Source organism: Pleurodeles waltl, chromosome 5, assembly GCF_031143425.1.
Source record: "Pleurodeles waltl isolate 20211129_DDA chromosome 5, aPleWal1.hap1.20221129, whole genome shotgun sequence".
In the NCBI taxonomy this organism is placed as follows: Eukaryota; Metazoa; Chordata; class Amphibia; order Caudata; family Salamandridae; genus Pleurodeles; species Pleurodeles waltl.
Genome location: NC_090444.1, coordinates 753,518,113 through 753,542,564, shown reverse-complemented (window position 1 = coordinate 753,542,564; position 24,452 = coordinate 753,518,113).

The window sequence follows — 24,452 nt, the reverse complement described above, 5'->3', positions numbered from 1 at the left end:
TCCCATGGGGCACAGGGTCAAGACTGATTTGCATATGGCTGGGTCTAAACTGGAATGGCATGGCAAGCAAAAAAACTGATGGATTAAACCCAGATCTGTGACTGGGGGTGTATGTTTGATTTGCTCTGCATACTGTCCATCATCAGATGTTTTTGCATTTGTCGCCCCAAATGGGAACGGTATCCCAGACTTGGGTCCCGTGCTTGCTATGCCACTAGATTCAAGCTAGCGTGGCTGATGAAGGGTGGTACCCTGAAACCGGTCCCAGGATGCTTATTTTTGGTCCAGGGAAGACCTGGCCTGGCAGTTCGGGCTGGACTGTTCCCATGGGGAACAGGGTCAAGACTGATTTGCATATGGCTGGGTCTAAACTGGAATGGCATGCTAAGCAAAATAACTGATGGATTAAACCCAGATCTGTGACTGGGGGTGAATGTTTGATTTGCTCTGCATTCCATCCATCATCAGTAGTTTTTGCAATATCCCCACTCTGGCACGGTTAAAAGATTCGCAATATTTCCTTAATATCACCGGGGAAAGGCTAGATGTAATGGGTAAGGCTGGTACCTATAATTCTTCACTTTCCAGACGCAGCTACGTTCCATCAAGAAGCTGGGTTGGACTTTGAAGACACTGAAAAATGGCCGAATTCCATGGAAGTACATTAACAGGAGTGAATTCTTCACTGCTTTATATTTTTCCAGAGAACAACAGACAATGGCTAAAAGGGAGGCTAGTTTTACCATGTTTCATGTAGAAAAACTAAATAAGTTGCCCTTCACTGTAGCAAAGAGTCCTTCAACTATCTGGCTCTTACATGGCATAATTAATTTACCCATTTTGACCTTTCGTTTCTCAAACTGCCTGAAACATCTTGCAGTGGGAAAGTACGAGCCACTAGGAGATAGCTATATTAAGAAAGAGTGGGAGTTGCCCTTTGATTATAAATGTCTGAATGGCGAAACAGAGGTCTTTCTTAGCGGAAGCGAATGTGAGAATGCTGTTAGTCATTCAATGATATGTAAGCAGTTGTCCCTTCACGGTCTTTGCAATGCAGGGGTTGCGAACTTGGCCTGTTTGCTGAAGGGTACTCCTGTCTCTGATTCGCCCGGTATTTCATGTAGTTTCCAATGGAAGTTATGTGGTACTGAACGATCAAAGTTGTTGCGGTATGTGACCAGGAATTGCCTACCCAATCTCGGTCTCGAAGGTCGTTGCATGTTGTGGACATGTTTTATTCCCCCCCACACGAGAGATAAAAGTATCTGACATGTGGCCCCACATAGATACTATTGATGTGAACTATGACAAGCAGAGTAGGCTAAAGGCGCTATTGTTTCAAAAACAGGTTGCCTTGACATCCGCAAAAGAGCCGTATGCTCTCCAGATTGCGAGTTCATCAGCCGAGATACAATCCCTATTAAATACCAACTTCCCCAAGCACTTTGGAGAACTGGTATCCAGAATATTCAATGCTTCGAAGCACTACTGGGATTGTCCATTTCTTTAAGGCTGTCAAGTTTGGTTTTGTGTCCATCTTCCAGACTGTCTTCGGAGGCATCCCGTCAGCCATCCATTCGCTCTTTTCAAGTGTGTTTGGTGGCTTTCCAATTACTTTGGCTTTGATTGGTGGACTACTACTGCTATTTCTTCTGATTTGCAGTGGTTGTTTCTTTCCAGCTACGCAGAGCAATGGAGCCGCTCCCACCAACTCCTCTGTGCGGTGAACGCATGGTTCGGATCTTCGGTGCACCCGTGCTGGTGGAACTGGAGCATGACTGGTCATTGTCATTTCAGCCCCTTCTCTGGTGCGTACAACCAGTTTTCCGCTGCATATGCGGCCTCTTTGAACATCTGCCTATGGTCTGTCTTGCTGTTGCACCGACATCTCCTGTAGACCATGAACTGCTGATGTCCCCGATGAGGGTTCATACACAGTCATGCCCCTTGAGACTGAGGTTGCTCCAGGAGGCCATCTATGAGCCTTCCATTTTAAGGCCTACCATGGATGATGGCGCTGCAACGGATAACTTTACACTAGAGACTACTGCTCACTACTGCTCTGTGGATCTGTTTGTCCGCCCTGCACTTAATTTAACATCAGATGATGTTGACTCATTTTTGAGGTCCTTGGTTGGTGACTTCGATGACACTCTTGGAGATCATGCGTACAGCAAATAATTTGATGAATTGGCTTGCCATTTTCCATTTAAAACTATGCATTTAAATTAACTTGCTTTGGCACGCTGTGTTTGTCATGGTTGACATTAACATCTCTGTATGTATTTAAGCTGAATTGTTTTCATTCCTTTTTTAACACATGTTAAAGAGTTTTTAGCTAGTTTTTATGCTTTTAGCTTTTAAGTTCAGAGCAATTTTAGTGCTTGGGTTCCTGTACCTCCGTCATAACTGTTACGGCAAAGGGGAGGGTGTAGTGAATCCTAGTTTGTTTCAATGGGATTATAGGAGTTAGTTTAGCCTTTGGCTTGCAGAGTCATGTCCCCGTCACCTAGTGACTTTTAACCTACTTAGCTTGCTCTGTCTTAGCCCATTTAATTATTTAATTCATCTAAGATGGCTGCCTTTTTTATAGTTAGGCTGCTTGTTATGCTTTGCATTATCAGTGCCACCGCACTAGGTCGTCATGATCAAGCAAACAAAGACAAACAAACAGTAGGTGTTCACACTTAGGAATTTTTTCTCTCTATTCTTTCGAGGGATTTGTTTATAATAATTGCCGTCCGAAGCATATCTGTTATCTAGTGTTTGGGAACACACCTACGTCAGGGGTCCTTGTAGATCTGTATAAATACATCGCACTTTAGACAGATAATCAGAGGGATTCTGACCAGAGGGCATCTCCACCATCACTGATATTGATGCTGCACGTCGTCTTGACGCTGACCCAGTCTTCATGTCCCTGCGGAGTTCGAGATAGAGACCTCATTCCATGGTAACAAGGGTTGGGGACGCCTCTCATGGACTTGGCATTGGCAGATTAGGTTCCCAGCTCTCCTTTAGGTAGGAGGTTAGGCCTATCATATTAGGGTATTAGGGCATATTGCACCTCTTTTGTCTTTACATGCTATTGCAAGATGGTGGGGGTCTTTATAATAATGACTCTCGCCTTCACAATTCTGTTTCTTGCACTATTCATTATCCTAATCATTGCAGCCCATGCAACATATCGCAAATTGCTGTTGTGTTAAATAAAAACTATTGAAACTTTACTGCATCTTTGTCATTGCCTGTGTTTGTATGAGACATGATGTATCTGTGAGAAAGGGGTAATCTCAGTTTAACCACAACACTCCCTGAGATGTCTTATTCTCGAGTCCATGCGTAAAAGCTGCCACAAATCACCTTTTACTATTGTGTTTCTGGTGAGGTGCTGCTAGTGAGCCGATAAGGTTGGGACAACAGTTGCGACTTGTAGGATAGGCGCAGTCGCCCACAAACAAAAGTACTGTCATCCTTAAACCAGCAGTCTTGCCCAGAGCAAGAGTCCAAACTACGACAATTGCATGACTTCCACACACACATAACAGTACACCTGCTGCAGCACTTGTGTAGTGTCAGATTCACCTCCCCATGTTGTATCTCCAAGTGTCTGAGGGAGTCTCTCAGCTGTTCTTCCAAACCCTTTGGTGAACATGGGCATGCACTAACATCTGCTTTCCACAACCTTTCTCACTTTCACCATGAGTGTATCTTGTTAGTGTGTTGAGTCATCTCAGCTATGATTATGTGAAATGCCACATGCAACATTTCTGTCTCCTTCTTCACCCATACAATTTTGTATGGAACTGTGACATGTTTTGACATTGCTAGACTCACATGCATGACCCAGACAGGACTGGCTGTGGCAGACCTAGACATTTTAGGGTTTTGGTCCAGTATGTTACTTTCTCTTGGTCAGACATGTGTCATTGAGAGGTATGTTTTCATTTTTCATGTGTGATAGTGTCATAAAGACTTTACTGGGTTAGTCTGCAGACATAAACCAACCATTGTAGGTAATTGCTAACCCTTTCCTACCTAGGCCATACACAGGTACAGCAGTCTTCACATGTATTTCCAGATTAGCTGCAGGCATGTGTCAAGAAAACACAATTGTGTGATATGTGTCACATTGGAAGTGCTACAGACTTTGTATACATTCCACCCATACATTCATGTGGTGGTGCATTTTACCATTTTATTACACTTTCCTGGCTATGGAGCATATGTGTGGAGAGTGGAGCAGCACCCATTGCTGTTCCACCTGTCTTTCAGCCCTTAGCGCACTCCATGGCCAACATGTGTGTGCTATATTCGAGAGACAGCACACCATGCAGCAGGGTTGGGGCCAATAGCACTCACAGTCTATAACACCATTGATATACTGTGCAGGGTTAGGGCCAAAATTTTGACCCTGACCAGTACATAATAGCCCATTGATACCAATGGTGTTCCCCCTTGTCACACCTGCTCATTGCTGACGTTACAGCTACCCGCTTGAGATGAGAGACAGATAAGTTCCTCAGTTTCAAGTTCACCATTTTGAAACATCCCCTACTGTATGTATGCCCTCCTTGCATACATCTAGCCCTGCGTAGGCATGATGTGGTGCAAAGGGTCAGACTTTGTGCAATGTATACATTATGCCACTTAGTATTACTGGTGCTTGGATCTAGGACTTAGAGAGCTGCATGAGCGTGAATAATGTGACACTGATGTGCGGCATGGAGGCTCTAGACCCTCTTAAATCACACCCTATGTTCCATCATTCTTTGCAACTGTTGTGGTTTTTTCCTGCTCTCTGAGGTATGGGCAACTTACCAATGGTAGATGAAGCAGATAATGAGTTTGCCATGGACAATCTGGTGCAAGGTGATTTAATGGTGATATTTACAGGGTGATTTTTGTTGTACAGTGTCTAGGTGAAGATGTTCAGTACAATTTATTGTCTCCTGAGAACTCCTGCAGCAATGTTTTGTTGTTCCCCCTCCACCTGTGCTGCACCATTGTCATCCTCCTCCTCATTGGGGACATATACCAGTTCATCCCAGGGGACACTAGTCTGAATACAAATGTTATGCAAGATTGCACATGCAAGGATTATCTTGCATTCCAACGGTGGTGCATACAACAGGCTTCCTCCTGTCAGATCCAACCACCTGAACCTTGACTTCAGGAGCCCAAACTTCCTCTCCACTACATTTTGTGTCTCTCTGAGGCCTCCATTGTGTGCCTGCTCTTCCTCCAATGTTAGGTTTTCAAAAGAGGTCATCTCCCATGGCTGGATGCCATAACCTTAGTCAGCTGCAAAGAAATGTGGGAACATGTGTCAGTCATGCATTTTTGTGGTTTTCTATGTGCCATGACAGATGTTAGTTTTAAGTGGAGGGGTGACTCAGACTTGCATCTGGTATTGTGTGTGTTCCTTTTTGTTTGAATGGTTGCATTGGTGTGTGGTGGTGGACGTTACTGTCATTGGTTGTGCCTCAGGGAATGGTGATTGTCAAATTAAATCTGGACTGACAGTTTGACCATGTCAAATATGTCTTGTCTATATTTGAGGCTGTGTCATAATGTTAGTGAGACCTACCACCTCCTTTCGCCACAATAGCATCATTTGTATTGGTACTATAGTAGCCCTACAAGGCCAAACTCCAGCCACCATGTTTCTATGTGGCACTATGCATGCAGTGTGACACTTAGTGACTCTTTATGACAGATTATGACTGTGCCAGGCATCATGTGTACAAGGGGGAGATTCACACAATAGGAGGACTAGCAAAATTGGTGCAGATGATTCTCCAAGGTTCCTAGGCATGATTTTTCACAGATACTTTAAACACCTGCACAAAGCAGGAGTTAGGAGGTGGCACACCATTTATTTGAATGGGTCCCTATGTACTGTTCATGAAATGGTCAGGTATGTTGTCAGTACGCCTACAGAGTCCATCAATGGCATCCATTTTCTGGCCACTATTGCACCTACTCTGCGCCATGGTGCGCCATATATTATATATGGAACCCACATGGTGGCTGTAGGGTGCTTGAAAGGGGCACAATTACAGTGACGCTGCTGTCGATGCTGCGCCACTTTCCTAACATGTGGCCCTCAGTCCTTTCACCTTAGGCCTGCAGAAGAGTGATGTTCCGGGACTTTGGACCTATTTTGTTTGTTGTGTGCCATGACACAAGTGTTGTGCTCTGTTTGTAGCATCCCCTGGAAAAGCTCCATTGCACAAAGTGTTGTTTTTGCCAATTGCTGGCTGGCATACGTATATGCATGTGGATCATGGGCACAGTGTGGCACAGTTGTATGATATGTTTTGTGATGTATGCATGAGTTTTCAGACACCTGTGTGACAGGAGAGGGAATAATGTGGTTTTCTGCAATGCCCTGCATCGCATGACCAGTCCTGCTAAGTCCCATATCTCTGCATTCACATGCATCTCTGGCCTCTCCAAGTGCATTGTCAGTAGTCCAGCTGCCACAGTCCCCTGTTATCATGTTTGGAAGTTGTGGAATTACCCCATATGATTGTAGGAGTGCTGTGAGGTGTCCATCCCTACACATGGTCTTTCATGGCTGGTGATGTATTCCTACATGTGCATCACAATGCACCAGACAAGTGAAGGTGAACACAACAAGTACGTCTGGTATGTTTTGCTGATATGTAGTTGGTGATGGCAACACTTGGATGGCATTTGATATTGGTGCCACCGGAAGCTTCTACACCATGACAAATGTGGGGCTATGCCTAAATGACTTTCTTTACGTTGACATTGCCAATGCCATTCACATAGCTGAGCTATCCCTGGTTAGGTGTTATGTGTGAGGGATCTATATTTAGTTGTCAACATGTGGACACTTGTAGTCGTTTGGGCCCAACTTCTGTATGCAAAGGGGACATAGCTCCACCTGTTTTTCACGTGGTGTGTCAGTCAGGTTCTGCCTGTATTATTTTGCATATGGGTGTATGTGTGTGACGTGCAATGTATGCGGTGTAGTGTGGAATATGTATTGTTGTCTGTATATCTGTGTTCCCCGTTTATGTTTGTTTAGTGTGGTGTATTGTTTGTCCTACAAGTTTGGTAAGTTGTCTATGTAATAATTGGTATGGGACTTACCCAGGATTAGCCCATTGCTATATTACCAAACCTGGAACAGCTCATTGATGGTGGAGTGCCGGAATATGTAGGCATCATGGACGCTGCTGGGATATTTGTCTAGGATGTTGGTGAAGAACACAGTGGTCCACACTGGCCTGCAGATTTATGGAATCTGTGTTCTTACAGTTCCTATAGAGGTGTTCCATTGCAGCAGCGCTGCTTTTGTGTAAAAATAATCATGCAAAGGCAACGTTAAGTCTTCTTAAATATGGGCCAAAGTCTGTCTGCTTTAGTTTGATGAAACATGGGCCCAATCAAGAGTGTATGCAAAAAGCAACACAGCATGCTAGAGGATATGAGGGGAAAAAACTGAGAGCTGAGATGCTCAGGACCAGTCACTTACTATAACTGCATGACACTAAAAGATTCAGTGCAATTAGACATGTAGTGCGGCATTTGAAAAAAATACACAGATTTTTCCTGACATTTTTCTAGATGAATAAAGGAAATTAGAGCCCATCCGACTAAAAAGAACCATCTTATTTGGCCATTTCTGCGAAAGGAAAAAAGCAAGCACTAGTTTATTTGTGGCATTGGTACTGGTGGATGTAATGGATTAGCATGTATGGGCTATTGCCCTGCTACCTACCATGGGAAGCAGTGGCGAACTGCATTCTCCATGATCCCAAGGACTCAAAATGACCAGCGGGTACAGAATACCGCACCGTCACCTGCAGTAAGGAGTTAAAAGGGAGGTGTGCTGTGGGTGTCCTGTATCCAGCATGGTAGAGGAGAGCTAACATAGGTGTGGAAAGGAGCCTTTGTGCCATTCACACAGTAAATACTGGAGTCAATTTGAGACTCCAGGATGGTGATTCAGGGCATTTAAACTTGAAATTAAGGTTATAAAACACAGGAGCAGACTAACCAAACAGCATCATCCCTTAGTGAATGCATAGACATATGTGTACTGGGTGAATCACGGCACAATGGAGGCACAAGCTTGCGATGACAGGAAAAACACACTTGACAAACATTGGTGAAGCGTGTGAGAGATCGAAAAGAGACAAAACACAATCTCGGAGCATGTTATCCATATAACTAAATACTGAGAAGGAGTGATAAATGAGGTAGCACATATTTAGCAGTATGAATGATGTGTGTAACAGACTTCATCTGGAAATATGTTAAAAACTATACATAATCTAGCTGTATGCTATATGTGGTGTGATCAACAGGGTACATACCATACACAAATGATACTATGGATAAGATGATAGTGTACTAAAGTGGGGAACATGTTTGTAATATGTAGTATGTCATATGATTAGAGGACCCTCTGATCAGTAGTTTCTAGTCATGACAGAATACATTAGAGATAGACAGACACACCACAGGTGACTCAATATCTTTTATTTATTTTTGAAGAGTGTGACTACAGGGAAATGCCAAATAGGGTAAAAAAATTGAAATGACAATGTAGCATCTTCCATCGCCATACTTAATTGTTGGCAAATTACTTTATATATGCCCAGAGTGCTGAGTGCCTTCAGAAGATAAAACTTAAGAATGTTCACATACACTTGGTAATAAGTTATATGGTTCAAAATAGTATTTGAGATTGATTGTGTTGCAGTGACCACTGAGATGAGTGATTCATAGAATCAGAATCTCTGTTTCCGTTACATAGGGTTTAATGAATTCATAAGAATATTCTCTTGTATTTGTAGTTTCCAACTGGTTCTGTAAAGCTGCGGTGACAGGTAGGAGAACCTTATGCCTTCTTGTTAGTCCCACTCCTTTAGTTCAAGCCTTGATGAAAACCTAGTGAGCTGTATGGGCAAACTGTCTTCGGCTGAAACATGTAGGTGACATACCCTTTGGATATAGACACCATTTTGTTTTATTATACATCGAGACCAGATTTTAAATTGACAATGGTATCCGTTAAATAAAGACAAATCCTGGGTTTACCTAAAGTCTTTTTTTATCTGAAACTCTGCACTTGCCCAGAGGAGCATCTTATTATGAGCTTCCAGTTTCCTGCTTCAGCCCATAGGTATTCACCTACTCGAATGAGAGGAGGGACATATGTCCAAGCATGTCATCATACAACGGGTGAGGTGTATTTCTAATATCTGAAGATACATCTGCAGTTTGTTATGTTAGGCTTTAAATAGATGACTGACAGAATTTTCAGCCATCACATTCTGGTGTTGTGAATCAGTTGTGAATGGTAGAAGATGTGAATGCAAAAATAATCTCTTATTCTTCCTCTGTGTGAAAGAGATGTTTGGGACAGGCGCTAGCAAATGCCTTGTGCCTCATATAAAGTGTGTTAAAACAAGATCAGCTTGTTTACTGTAACCGGTGGAGAAAGTCCAACTGGGATTGGACAATCAGAGGACTGCAGATAAATCAAGCCAAGGAAAACTGAAATCCTTCTTATTATTTTGGCCAGAGAGTTCACAACATAAAATTCCTTACTGCTGCATTTCTTGTGGTTCACAATGTAAAACCTCTCCTTATTCTACATGACAGGGGGCTCACATTACGAAGCCACTGTCTAAGGTATTTGAAAATAAATCACATGTAAATCTTCTTCCTGTAGAAATTGCCAGTGTGTTTACAATGTTTTGGTCATGGAGTTGTATCATTTAAAGCCTCTGCTTATCGTATTTGACCTGGATCTATGTTAGAAAAAGCTTGTCTAAAGGCCTCAATCTGTATAATAACAATTCACATGGAGAAACCTACTGGCTTTAACATATGGTTTTCACAACAAATAATACAGGCTTACTGACCTTGTCATAACTTTTCACAATGAATGGATCAGACCTACAGCATCTGCCTCAATTGATCCCAGTGAATCAGTCAAGCATCCAGCCTTGATCATTGGCTCTTTACTATCCATAACCAACTAAGTCCTACCAAACTGAGCAGATTCTGAACTGAAACACGTCTTCTACCCAGTCTGATCCAGTAGGGAGGAAGGTCAATATGTGGGTGAGATTTGAAACCTCCCCAGGTTAAGGTGGCAGCTCCAAAAGCCTTGGTAGTTTAAGATGAGTGTTGAAATGAATTTGCTCAAATAATGCCGGCTCTAGGCCCCACCCCCTCGCCTTGACCCTGATCTCCTCCATGTTTGATCATGCTTAATGACCTCAAAGCCCCACCCTAACACCAGACCCCAATTCTTTCAAGATGAGGGCCCTCTTCACACAGTAAAATTAATTTCTAAATTGGCAGGTGTAGGCGCAACAGGCAAGCTGCCCTTTCCTCACAGAATACTTACAAACTGAGCATCAACAGTGAATTCTCTTCCTCACAATAATGATAACAGTAATGTGAAATTTCCAAAATTAGACAAATTACCCCAGGTTAATTTAAATTGCGGCGAGGACTTACTATTAACCACATTATTTAAATATACCATAAATATAATCGCCTCCTTCATGTGGATTAGACTTTGAAATCGCTCTGCATAGATAAAAACTGTTTATTTCCAAGCATTCTTCCTGCGGATTGACCGTCATTTAAACAGAAAGGTAGAACCTAACTCATGGCCAGCCTGCTATAAGACGCAACCTAATCATTTGTGTGTGTGTGTGTGTGTGTGTTTGTCATCGTCTTCCATTTGTCTTTGTTTTCTATGCCATGTGGCCATGGATCATTTTGTGTAGTTAATGGTATCCTCTTGCATTTGTTCTGTGTTCTCCATGCCTCCTTGTTCGCAGTTGTTGATCGACCAAATGGCTGATATCTATTTTGTGATTCCAGCCAGTGTGTCTTTGCCATAAAGTTGCATGTGTTCTTTTCATCCCATGCCTCCTTGCTCCCTGTTGTTGTTTGACCATGTGCCTGGCGGTCATTTTGAGCATCTGGACAGTGTGTTTTTGCCACAGGTTTGCATGTTTTCTTTTTTTGACATGCCTTCTTGCTCCTTGTTGTTATTTAACCATGTGGCTGGCAGCCATTTTGTGGATCCAGCCAGTGTACCTTTGATATAGGGTTGCATGTGTTCTTTGTTCCCCATTCCTACTTGTTCCTTGTTACTGTTGTTTGACCATGTGGCTGGCGACAGTTTTGTGCATCCAGACAGTGTGTCTTTGCCATAGGCTTATATATGTTCTTTATTCCCTGTGCCTCCTTGCTTCTTCTTGTTGTTGTTTGACCACGTTGCAGGCAACTACTTTGTGCATGCAGCCAGTGTGCCTTTGTCATAGGGTTCCACATGTTCTTTCTACCCCATGTCTCCTTCCTACTTGTTGTTGTTGTTTGACCATGTAGCTGGTGGCCATTTTGTCTATCCAGCCAGTGTCCCTTTGCCATAGGCTTGCATGTGTTCTTTCCTTCTTCTCCGTGCCTTCTTGCTCCTTCTTGTTCTTTTACCATGCGGCTGGCAGCCATTTTGTGCACCCAGGCAGTGTGCCTTTGCCATACTCTTTCATGGATTGTTGTGATACCAGTTTACTAGTAATAGGCTTGGGGATCATTGTAGTATATGTATACTAAAAGAATATGATTCTGATGAACATTGCTTACACTATTTTCTTCCTTTTTTGCATTTTTTTATATTGTGCTTTGTACTTTCTTTACAATAGTTTTTTTTCTTCTTGTCCTCCCATGCAAACATCAGCAATTATTGATCATTTACTTTATTTAAGTGCCTATTTTAAGTTTTCATTTAAAAATTGTATTTACATTTTTTATTTAATTAAAAAAATATATTTTCATTTTTAATTGTTTTAGAAATGTTATCTCTTGTTTTTAATTCTAATTTTATTTGTTATTTTATTTTTATTTTTTTTCAACTTATTTAATTCTGCAGTTTGCCTTGATCCATCCATCCATTCCTCCCTCCATCCACCCATCCATCTGTAAGCACAGAGCCCGGCTTACAGCATTCACCCTGGCTGGGGTGAACTTCAGACACATCAACAGCATAATTCAATTTTATTGATTATTCCATTTCCCCTGTACCACCTTGTTGCCATATGTTTTTAAGGAGTATTCCATTTACCCATGCACCTCTCTCTGACTACCACAGGTGGCTCCTTTAAAACAGATGGAGATAAAGCAAAGAGCTATATATGCATGTTGTGTTGAATGATTTGAAATTACATTTTATGGTGTGGTTTCACTTTACAATGTTTGATTTAATTTGTATTTTTTTATTATATCAGTAACCAACCCCACTAATATTACATTTCTGTGTACTATTTCAACCTGCCACAATGCCATGGTTCACTAACTACATGTTTTTCTTGCTTGGTTGCTTTTAGGTGCACATCAGAAGAGACGCCACATCACCCGCAGTACTGCCAAAGAGAAGCCCTGTACAATTATTTCAGTCCTCTAATCTCTTCTGCTTGTGCTGCTTAATGCCACTGCCAATTGAAAGCTTTAAGATGGCCCCAAGGAAAGTTGCTCCCAAGAAAGTGGGCAGTGAGAAGAAGCAGCTTTTCACCAGTGGTATGTCGACCACAACCTTTTTTGGGAGCCGTGTGCCTGCCACACTGCCCTCCAAGGAGGTACCGTGGATCAGCACTCCCGCATCAACAGCACCACCCCCACCTAAGCCCAAGACCATGTCTGTAAGTGAGTCAGCCATTGGAATCATGTAGGTACCGATGAGCAGTGACATTGAATTGGATTTGTTACTTTTGCAAAGTAGTACCCAATTGTTTCAGTTATCAGAGAAAAGTGGACAACACCACAGGCAGCAATAGTAGAGCTTCCCAAAGTTGGAGCAGAACAGGACGTTGAGCTTCCTGCCAGGCAAAAAACCTCCTCTTTTAGAATCAATGGCTCCCAGATATCCAGCAAGAAAAAGGAAGGGTACTACTCCACCATCTTCACCAATCACCACTTCTAATGATGATGATAAGGACTTGGAGTGGAACCTGACAGAGTCCAGGAGATGCCAGGAAATGCAAGGGGAAAGAAAAGTTGCAGTAAGCCTTAGAATCATGGATGGGGATGATGATGAGGAGGATGACGGTGACAAGTCAGTCATTGTGGAAGCTGGCACAGAGGAATCTGACATTACTATCTAACCTACTCCGAGGGATGTGGCACAGGCAGCACCACTAGCTCTCATTTTGGTAAGGCCCCAGGTGAGACCTGCACCAACCCCTACCTTAATAGAAGTATGCACTGCAAGAGGCACTCAACATACCCCCCTACCTCCAATTCTTTTTCAGGCATTGGCAGTGACCTTGTAAGAAAGTACTTCTCCCCAGCTTGCAACTTTTTTTATGATTAGAAAACAGGAGAACATTGCAATATGCTGAATTTGCCACATGATTGCTCATCGTGGTAAGCCTGGTTCACATTATGGTACTGGGGGCCAGACGACCCATAGAAAAAACATCAGAGTCCAGTAGGTGGAGCGCCTTAAAAAAATTGCTGAATGAGGTCATGGTGGTGAAGGTGAGGAGAGTCTAGAAACATCAGCCTTATATTGTCCAATCATGCTGGAAAATGAGGAAAAAGAAGGTGAAATCCTCATACAAAGCTGTCTTGTCCCCGGCAGTCCACCAGAATCACCTGCCTCAGCAACCTCACAATGGCACAGGAAGACTCAGAATCAGATTGAGAGTAAGACACCACAGCATACAGTGACTCCACCACAATGCACAATGAGTCTACCACCATCTATGTCTCGAAAGTCGTCCAGGCTACTATTATGTTTAAGCAGGAGGTGCCCTACGACCGCAACCACCCAATGGCACATTCATATAATGGGAAGGTGTGAAAAATTTTAAGCTGGGCCTCCTTCCTTTTTCTTTTGCGGAAGGAGTGAGATTATTAGAATTTGTGGCAGCAATCTGCCCAAAATGGAAGGTTCTAAGTTGGACCTATTTTGCCAGAGGTGCTGTTCCAGCACTTCCTCATGATGTGCTGCAATTGGTTGAAGAAGCTTTGCAGCAAAGTGTTGGCCACACTCTATCTGATGACTGATATGTGGACCAGTTGTCAGGCGACTGATTACATGTGCATCACTGCACACTGGATCTCTTTTGCAGGGGTAAAGCAAAAGCTATCTACAGGTCTTGGCCTTGAATAAATGTTTAAGAGCGTTCAGCGGGATGCAACAGTAGCCATGTTCACCATGGAGAAATCACATGCAGCTTCAAACATCTTGGAATAATGTAATAGCAAGGTGTCTGAATGGCTGCGACCCAGAGGTTTCTGAATTGGGTTTGTTGCCACTGACAATGATAGTAACATAGATTCAAGAGTTTCTCAAGAAGGAAGACATAGTCAGCAACCTACTGAGCACCTGCAGATGAATCTACACTCATCTCAGCCATTCTTTTAAAGCACAGAAACATTTGTGGATTATTTAGAATTCTAATAGAGTAGCAGATAAAGCCCTGATACAGGAGGTGGCAACATGTTGGAACACAACCTATTAGATGTTGTAACATCTGTTTGAGCAGTACAAACAGATCAATGGCTATGTTATTTGAAGAGGAGGGAATGTAATTGAGAAAGCTATGATCATGGATGCAGACAAATGTGGTCTAGTCAAATGCCTGCTCCCTTTTAAGGTTTTCACACAGAAAGTGAGAAAGGTGGACAACACGATGTGCCAAACTATCCCTCCATTGTATCTGCTACAGGAGCTGCTAAAGAAGGTGTCTCAAATGTTCGCACTTGGAGGTGTGAATGAAAACCCAGAAGCGCATGCCTTGGTTGAGAACCTAAGCTACTACTCGAATTGCAATGCAAGGCTAAAAAATGACATTATCTCATCCAAAGAATACATTTGTGGCACCCTGTTTGATCCAAACTACAAATTTGTTTTCTCACTTTCATTCTTTTTTTCTGAAGGGGATGTTTCAAAATACAAGAGATTAATTGTTGAGCAAGCTGGAGTATTGGAAGAAGAACAGCTAGAACTTAGAGTCCTACTCTGCAGGTCTAGGGTGCCGCCTTCAACTTCCAGAGAGGGCAGTCTTATCTCACAGCAGCCAACACCAGCAACAAGAAGACATTGAACAACAGCAACTGAAGAATCTGACCCAACCTCTGGATTGGCTTGGTTTCAAGTGTCAGGTCACACGCCCAGTGCAGAGGTGAAGGCAAAAGAGATCCAGCAAGTGGCAGCCCCAATGACCATTTAGAGGATGTTCCAGGAGTATCTGGATGACACTAAAGAGGTGTATGTGGATCAAACTCCATTGGTGTATCGGTATGGAAAGATGTGCCAATGGCAAAGCTCAGCAGGCTGGCAATAAAGTATATGGCTTGTCCTGTTGCCAGTGTGTCTGCTGAACGTGTGTTCAGTGCAGCTGACACAGTTGTTATAGTGAGAAAGACCAGTCTCTCACCTCAAAATGTGGCGATATTAACCATGATCAAAATGAACCAACATTTTATACTACCTGATTACACTATTCCTGAAGCACCAGAGGAGGAGGAAAAGGATGACTGGTCAGAACTAAGGCCCATATGTGCACTGCAATAGTATCATTTTTTTACGTTAATTCTCCACAAACGTAACACCATATTTATATTTTGACGCTAGCCCCGTCTAGTGCCAAAATATAGGAGTTTAAGTCATTTTTGGATGCGTGAAACCACCTTGCATCAATGAGATGAAAGGTGGGCGTTTCCATTCAAAAAATGACTCTAAGGCCCTAGCGCCTTATTTATCCTCCCATACAAAAATGGTGCATGGGTTGGAGGCGAGCATGAATAATGGTGCTAAGTATGCTTAGTGCCATTATTTAATGCCTGAGTCAGGGCAGGCATTAGGGGACCTTTGGAGTCATTTCCATGGTCAGACACCATGGAATGGGTCCACAGGAGCCACCCTCCAAGCCCCCAGAATACCCCCACCATCACCAGAGGGACACCGGAGGATGGGGGACCCTAGCCCAGCAAAGTACAGTAAGTAGAGGTAAGTATTTTTTAAAGTTTTTTAAAGTGCCATGGGGGGCCTGAAATGGGCCCCCCTACAGGGCACTGGGTGCAATGGCCATGCCCAGGGGACCCTTGTCCCATGTGCTGGCCATTGGGGTGGTGGGCATGACTCCTGTCTTTTATAAGACAGGAGTCATGTGGTATGGATGGTTTTGCTTCAGGAAATTATGCTAGGCTGATTAGAGTATTTTTTTTGCCTCTAACCAGCCTAACATCATTTTTTGGTACAAAACGCTCTTACCCCATAGTGTCACCCCCCACCCGGCTAATGTAATTTTCTATGATGTTAGCCCACCCTTTGCGCTGGATTGCACCATTCCATAAATTTGGCGCCCGGCTGGTGATCTAGAATGGTGCAAGCCGGCTCTATACTAATAGCATAAATGTGGGCCCAAGTGTATTAGCTGACCAACCTCTGGGCGAACCACCTGAGTTTGAGGACAAACTCTACTTCTTGGACAGATGATGCCAGTGCAACCATTGCCGTTTGAAAATTTTTCTCATTGAACGTCTTTCTTTTGAAAAAATTTAGCTAGTGGAACATTATGTTTGTGTCAGATTTATGCTGCCTCGCCATTTTTAAGTCATATATATGGCTGGATTGCAGTTGACCAGTGTGCAGTGAAGCCCCAAAATTCCTTCATGACATTAGAGACAATGCCTGCCTCCCTTGCATGCCTATCCAACACTTAGCAGGGCTGAACCAGAAGATCGCTGATTTACTAGAGTGCCAATACCAAATTTCAACATTTTGCATGTGTCAAAGATACATTTGTGTACCTACACCTAACCTACTCATGCTTTGGATTGGAAGAGGTAATCACAACTATTGTAACAATGAGTGTGTGATTGGGATTGATGATTGTTGATTCATACTGTGGCAGAGAGTGATGGAGGGTGTTCAACTGTAATTTGTAAACTTGATATAGATGATTTGCAAGGTTTGGTGTCTGAATGGGCCTTTACAGACTTACTTAGCAAAAATTAACCTATATGGTCCATTCCTATCCTTCTTTCTTCATCACCTAGAAGGGCTGCCCTAGAAGACCATTTGATTTACAAGACTGCCAAATTCCAATCTGTTGCTTGCCCCAAAGGGGAGATATAGTTGTGTACCTACCACCATGCTTGGATTGGAACAGGTAACTAATGCGGGCTTAAGTGATATATTATCGAGTGGTTGTGAGTGATGATTGTTGATTCATGTGGTGGTAGACAGTGAGGGAGGGTATTCAACTATAATGTGTAAACTTGATTTAGATGATATGCAATGTTTGGGCCTGAAAGATGGGTAATCATTTTTCCTCAAGGTGATTGGCACTTGCACACTTAGCGAGATTTATTTGCAGGGTCCACTCTTTTTCTCTGGTTCTTCAGAGACCTGACCAGTCATTTTAGTTAACAAACAAAAACCTATACAAAATACTGTAATTCTGTTTCTCTACTTGGTCTTCAACAGCAGTGCAATTCACATCTATCTTGCTCAGGTCAGGACTGAAACATAGTTACCTAGAGCCAGGAGGAGGTTGGAAGAACTCAGGGTGGGACTATCTCATCAACAGCTATAAGAAAGAAGTTATCGACTTCAGAGGGAAACCTCTGAGGTCTACTCTAGGCCTCTGAGGACATGACTCTGAGGCCTGGCACTCAGCTATGTGGAATGGAGAGAGGTGAGCTCATTTGGGAAATGCTGCTGAGTGTATGTATTGTACTGGTAGCGAAAATGAAGCTCCGAGTCCACTTGTTTTTTGCTCTTCTTGTCTTCTTGGTGCACTCCTCATGAAGCTTACCTTCCTTCTGCCCTTCTCCTTGAGTCTACAATGCAGTTTTTGTTTTACAATCCACCGGTCTTCTCGAGTCCTGCACAAACAAAAGGGGAAGGCTTAGCTCAACACTCCTACTTACCTACAGGACCAGTCCAGACATGCACCTAAGAGTGATTGGCATTCCAAGGAGAATGTAGATGCACCACCCAATTTTGCAACACAGTATAATTTTTCTTTTAACAATCATTTTGGAACTTGGTGGGTTCACTCCCTCATAATTTGATTTTTTCAAACCTAGAAGACAAAACATTTAGATATCTGAGAACTTGAGTCTCTGGGGCAGAAAGACTATTTTCAATGCATTTAACTGCACTGTGTCATATTCATTTCTTCCTTTCTTTTATTCCACAACAGATTGTTGCTGCTCATTACCCAGATGAATAGTGTTCTTGTGTAGTGTTTTTCTTTATCACATCTTTCCCTAAATCCCCTTTCCAATCTATTTATCAAAACCCTAACCCTCTATCCCTGGCTATGTGATTTATTGAGGTATGTCTTAATTTACACCATAAAAGGATCACACACTTGGTGGGGTGGATGTGGTGAAAATGAAAAACTCACAGCAGGAACTTCATTGTCTAAGCAATAGCCCATACTGGGCCCATTCACCCATCCATGCATAAAAAAGCAATCGATATTTCAGTTTAGAAGAACATCAGTCGTCAGCATTATCATTGAGGCCTTGTGTTGCACAAATGCTTAACTTTGTATACTCTAGACTGTGAGTCCACTTTTCACGGCTCAAGGAGTTTGTAACTTTATTTTTAATTCAATACTAGCTCCATATTGCTCAGAAGAAGTTAGTATTACTATTTTTTGTTATTTTATCACTAACAGGTATTCTTTGTTATGTCATGTAGTAGTATGGTCTCAATTGTTTGTCAAGCAATGATAGAAATTATAACCCACCAACTCAGTGTTTTTATTTCTATTTAGTTGCTGAGATGGATAATCCGTCTGATTAATCCTGCAGTTGGAGCTCACCAGAGTGGGAGTGGGAACTCTCTTGTGAAGTTGTGATGCTTTCCCTGTTACTGCTTCATCTATATTTAGGCAAAAGAAGTATAGACTGAAGTCACATAGTTAGAAAAGCAAGTAAACAACTAACTGCTACTGCAGATAGGTAATCATATATCTATATTGTTGTAGGCAATATAGGTCATGGAAGCATTGTAAGTGGCTGGACTGGCTTGTAGTGGGTACCAAGAGGTACTTACACCTTGCTGCAGGCCCAGGTATCCCTTATTAGTGTAGAGGGGTGTCTAGCAGCTTAGGCTGATAGAAAAGGTAGCTTAGCAGAGCAGCTTAGGCTGAACTAGGAGATGAGTGAAGCTCCTACAGTACCACTAGTGTCATATGCACAATATCATAAGAAAACAAAATACACAGATATACTAAAAATAAAGGTACTTTATTTTTATGACAATATGCCAAAAGTATCTCAGTGAGTACCCTCAGTATGAGGATAGCAAATATACACAAGATATATGTACACAATACCAAAATATGCAGTAATAGCAATAGAAAACAGTGCAAACAATGTATAGCCACAATAGAATGCAATGGGGGCACCTAGGGATAGGGGCAACACAAACCATATACTCTAGAAGTGGAATGCGAACCACAAATGGACTCCAACCCTATGTGACCTTGTAGAGGGTCGCTGGGACTGTAAGGAAACATTGAGGGTTAGAAAAATAGCCCACCCCAAGACCCTGAAAAGTGGGTGCAAAGTGCACCTAGGTTCCCCAAAGAGCACAGAAGTCGTGATAGGGGACTTCTGCAAGAAAGACCAACACCAGCAATGCAACAACGATGGATTTGCAGACGAGAGTACCTGTGGAACAAGGGGACCAAGTCCAAAAGTCACGATCAAGTCGGGAGTGGGCAGATGCCCAGGAAATGCCAGCTGTGGGCACAAAGAAGCTGCCACCGGATGGTAGAAGCTGTGGATTCTGCAAGAACGACAAGGGCTAGAAACTTCCCCTTTGGAGGATGGATGTCCCACGTCGTGAAGAGTCGTGCAGAGGTGTTTTAGTGCAGAAAGACTGCAAACAAGCCTTGCTAGCTGCAAGGGTTGCGGTTAGGGTTTTTGGATGCTGCTGTGACCCAGGAGGGACCAGGATGTCGCCAATTGCGTGAGGGGACAGAGGGGGCGTCCAGCAAGACAAAGAAACCCACTCAGAAGCAAGCAGCACCCGGAGAAGTGCCAAAACAGGCACTACGAAGTGGAGTGAACCAGAGCTCACCCGAAGTCACGAAAGAGGGTCCCACGACGCCGGAGGACAACTCAGGAGGTCGTACACTACAGGTTAGAGTGCCGGGGACCCAGGCTTGGCTGTGCACAAAGGAAATCCTGGAAGAGTGCACAGGAGCCAGAGTAGCTGCAAAACACGCGGCTCCCAGCAATGCAGTCTAGCGTGGGGAGGCAAGGACTTACCTCCACCAAACTTGGACTGAAGAGTCACTGGACTGTGGGAGTCACTTGGACAGAGTTGATGAGTTCAAGGGACCTCGCTCGTCGTGCTGAGAGGAGACCCAGAGGACCGGTGATGCAGTTCTTTGGTACCTGCGGTTGCAGGGGGAAGATTCCGTCGACCCACGGGAGATTTCTTCGGAGCTTCTAGTGCAGAGAGGAGGCAGACTACCCCCACAGCATGCACCACCAGGAAAACAGTTGAGAAGGTGGCAGGATCAGCGTTACAAGGTCGCAGTAGTCGTCTTTGCTATTTTGTTGCAGTTTTGCAGGCTTCCAGCGCGGTCAGCAGTCGATTCCTTGGCAGAAGGTGAAGAGAGAGATGCAGAGGAACTCTGATGAGCTCTTGCATTCGTTATCTAAAGAATTCCCCAAAGCAGAGACCCTAAATTGCCAGAAAAGGAGGTTTGGCTACCTAGGAGAGAGGATAGGCTAGCAACACCTGGAGGAGCCTATCAGAAGGAGTCTCTGACGTCACCTGCTGGCCCTGGCCACTCAGAGCAGTCCAGTGTGCCAGCAACACCTCTGTTTCCAAGATGGCAGAGGTCTGGAGCACACTGGAGGAGCTCTGGGCACCTCCCAGGGGAGGTGCAGGTCAGGGGAGTGGTCACTCCCCTTTCCTTTGTCCAGTTTCGCGCCAGAGCAGGGCTGGGGGATCCCTGAACCGGTGTAGACTGGCTTATGCAGAAATGGGCACCATCTGTGCCCATGAAAGCATTTTCAGAGGCTGGGGGAGGCTACTCCTCCCCTGCCTTAACACCTTTTTCCAAAGGGAGAGGGTGTAACACCCTCTCTCTGAGGAAGTCCTTTGTTCTGCCTTCCTGGGCCAAGCCTGGCTGGACCCCAGGAGGGCAGAAACCTGTCTGAGGGGTTGGCAGCAGCACCAGCTGCAGTGAAACCCCAGGAAAGGCAGTTTGGCAGTACCCGGGTCTGTGCTAGAGAACTGGGGAATCATGGGATTGTCTCCCCAATACCAGGATGGCATTGGGGGGGCAATTGCATGATCTTAGACATGTTACATGGCCATGTTCGGAGTTACCATTGTGAAGCTACACATAGGTAGTGACCTATGTGTAGTGCACGCGTGTAATGGTGTCCCCGCACTCACAAAGTCCGGGGAATTTGCCCTGAACAATGTGGGGGCACCTTGGTTAGTGCCAGGGTGCCCACACACTAAGTAACTTAGCACCCAACCTTTACCAGGTAAAGGTTAGACATATAGGTGACTTATGAGTTACTTAAGTGCAGTGGTAAATGGCTGTGAAATAACGTGGACGTTATTTCACTCAGGCTGCAGTGGCAGGCCTGTGTATGAATTGTCAGAGCTCCCTATGGGTGGCAAAAGAAATGCTGCAGCCCATAGGGATCTCCTGGAACCCCAATACCCTGGGTACCTCAGTACCATATACTAGGGAATTATAAGGGTGTTCCAGTATGCCAATGTAAATTGGTGAAATTGGTCACTAGCCTGTTAGTGACAATTTGGAAAGAAATGAGAGAGCATAACCACTGAGGTTCTGATTAGCAGGGCCCCAGTGAGACAGTTAGTCATAACACAGGTAACACATACAGGGCACACTTATGAGCCACACTGGGGCCCTGGCTGGCAGGGTCCCAGTGACACATACAACTAAAACAACATATATACAGTGAAATATGGGGGTAACATGCCAGGCAAGATGGTACTTTCCTACACAACTCCCCCTCCAAACGAAGGACAATAAGACTAGCCATGACCTGATGAGTCTTCATTGTCTAAGTGGAAATATCTGGATAGTCCATCTGCATTGGAGTGGGTACTCCCAGGTCTATGTTCCACCGTATAGTCCATTCCCTGTAGAGATATGGACCACCTCAACAATTTAGGATTTTCACCTTTCATTTGTTTTAGCCAAAGTAGAGGTTTGTGGTCTGTCTGAACAATGAAGTGAGTGCCAAACAGGTATGGCCTCACCTTCTTCAGTGCCCATACCACAGCAAAGGCCTCCCTCTCTATGGCAGACCAACGCGTTTCTCTAGGGGTCAACCTCCTGCTGATAAAAGCAACAGGTTGATCCTGGACCTCAGAATTAAGTTGTGATCAGACTGCCCCTACCCCTAATTCAGATGCATCAGTTTGGACAATGAATTTTTTGGAGTAACAGGGGCTTTTCAGGACAGGTGCAGAGCACATGGCCTGCTTCAGCTCCTCAAAAGCTTTCTGACAGCTAGCTGTCCATAATACCTTTTTAGGCATTTTCTTAGATGTGAGGTCATTAAGAGGGGCTGCTATGGAGCCATAGTTCTTTATGAACCCCCTGTAGTACCCAGTGAGGCCTAAAAAGGCTCTCACCTGAGTCTGAGTTGTAGGGGGAACCCAATCTATAATAGTTTGGATTTTCCCCTGAAGTGGTGCAATCTGTTCTCCACCTACCAGGTGTCCCAGATAAACCACTTTGCCCTGCCCTATCTGGCACTTTGAAGCCTTGATAGTGAGGCCTGCCTTTTGCAGGGCCTCCAAAACTTTCCATAGGTGGACCAGGTGATCATCCCAGCTGGAGCTAAAGACAGCTATATCATCTAGATATGCTGCACTAAAAGCTTCCAACACTTGCAGGACTGTATTCGCCAACCTTTGAAAAGTTGCAGGTGCATTTTTCAACCCAAAAGGCATTACTGTGAATTGGTAGTGCCCTCCAATGGTTGAAAATGCAGTTTTTGCTTTGCATCCTCTGATAACTTGATCTGCCAATACCCTGCAGTCAAATCAAAGGTGCTTAGATACTTGGCATATGCCAGTGTATCTATGAGCTCATCTGCCCTGGGTATAGGGTGAGCATCAGTTTTGGTTACCTGGTTGAGACCTCTATAGTCTACACAAAACCGCATTTCCTTCTTTCCTTCTTTGGTATGAGGTTTTGGTACAAGTACCACAGGAGAGGCCCATGGACTTTCAGAGTGCTCAACCACTCCCAGTTCAAGCATTTTCTGCACCTCTTGTTTTATGCAGTCTCTGACATGGTCAGGCTGCCTATAGATCTTACTTTTGACAGGCAAGCTGTCTCCAGTATCTATAGTGTGCTCACACCAAGAAGTGGTGCCTGACACAGTAGAAAAGAGTTCAGAAAACTGACCCAGGAGATTTATGCAGTGGTCTTTCTGCTCAGCAGTAAGACAATCTGCCAGTACTACACCTTCCACTAGAGCATCTTGTTCTGTGGAAGAGAAGAGATCAGGGAGAGGGTCACTCTCTTCTTGCTGTCCCTCATCTGTTGCCATGAGCAGGGTGAGATCAGCCCTGTCATAGTAGGGTTTCAGGCGATTGACATGGAGCACCCTAAGGGGACTCCTGGCAGTGCCTAAGTCAACTAAGTAGGTGACTTCACCCTTTTTCTCAACAATAATATGGGGTCCACTCCATTTGTCTTGGAGTGCTCTTGGGGCCACAGGCTCCAAGACCCACACTTTCTGCCCTGGTTGGTACTGAACCAAAACAGCCTTCTGGTCATGCCATTGCTTTTGGAGCTCTTGGCTGGCCTGAAGGTTTTTACTTGCCTTTTTCAGTTACTCAGCCATTCTAGATCTTAGGCCAAGTACATGGTCCACTATGTCTTGCTTTGGAGCTTTTAAAGGTTGTTCCCAACCCTCCTTCACAAGTGTTAGAGGACCTCTTACAGGGTGTCCAAATAGGAGTTCAAAGGGGCTGAAGCCCACTCCTTTTTGGGGTACCTCCCTGTAAGCAAAAAGGAGGCAAGGTAACAGGATATCCCATCTCCTGCGGAGTTTTTCAGGGAGTCCCATTATCATTCCTTTGAGAGTTTTATTAAACCTCTCAACCAGTCCATTTGTTTGTGGATGATAGGGTGTGGTGAACTTGTAAGTAACACCACATTCCTTCCACATGGCCTTTAAGTAAGCAGACATGAAATTGCTTCCCCTGTCTGATACCACCTCTTTTGGGAAGCCCACCCTGGAAAAGATTCCCAGGAGGGCCTTTGCCACTGCAGGAGCTGTAGTGGTCCTTAGAGGAATAGCTTCAGGATATCTGGTGGCATGGTCCACTACCACCAAGATAAACCTATTGCCTGAAGCAGTAGGAGGGTCAAGGGGGCCAACTATGTCAACCC